Raw genomic sequence first — 580 nt, 5'->3', positions numbered from 1 at the left:
AACCTCTTAAACAGCATAATAACCAACAACCTCAACTACCTTACCACATACGAACCCACATACTGGCCCACTGACACTAACAATACCCGACCTTCTTGACTTCTTCGTAACTAAAAATATCTCGTCTCTCTGATCTCTCCTCTGATCATTCCCCCATGATAGCAACAGTCATTTCAACAATTATGGAGAATACACCTAATGGCTTCATTTATAACCAACACACCAACTGACAGCTCTTTAGAGAAGTCTTTACTCACTGAACTTCAGCCTTAACTTCACTAAAAAAAATGTTCCCACAAATAAATCAAATCTTCAGACCAAAAGGACAAAACCCCATCCCACCTCTCAAATTGCCCCCAGAAAAAGCCTCCCTCATCCAAGAAGCAGGTATAACGATACACAACGCCATCAAAGACACCGAGGGTAACTTCATCATAACTAAAACAACAGAAAAACATTATCGGCACTCACTTTTCCAAAATATACACACAAAACGAACATATGGGCCGAGAACAACTAAACAGAATTATCATCGCCGAAACAAACAAACTCAAAAATGAAATGGAACAAGACAAAACGC

The 580-nt window shown here is 39.5% G+C and overlaps 1 long non-coding RNA gene across 1 annotated transcript in view; it reads right to left on the bottom strand.

Annotated features, from left to right (window-relative positions):
- The window catches only part of LOC117152140, a 319-nt gene extending 198 nt beyond the window's left edge, over window positions 1-121 (bottom strand). Inside the window, exon 1 of the long non-coding RNA XR_004462411.1 lies at window positions 4-121. This is a non-coding gene — a long non-coding RNA (uncharacterized LOC117152140). The remainder of the gene's footprint in view (window positions 1-3) is intronic.
- Between the last annotated feature and the right edge of the window lie 459 nt (window positions 122-580).

This window comes from Bombus impatiens, unplaced genomic scaffold (assembly GCF_000188095.3).
Source record: "Bombus impatiens unplaced genomic scaffold, BIMP_2.2 scf_0716, whole genome shotgun sequence".
In the NCBI taxonomy this organism is placed as follows: Eukaryota; Metazoa; Arthropoda; class Insecta; order Hymenoptera; family Apidae; genus Bombus; species Bombus impatiens.
This window is presented reverse-complemented; position numbering and strand designations above follow the sequence as displayed.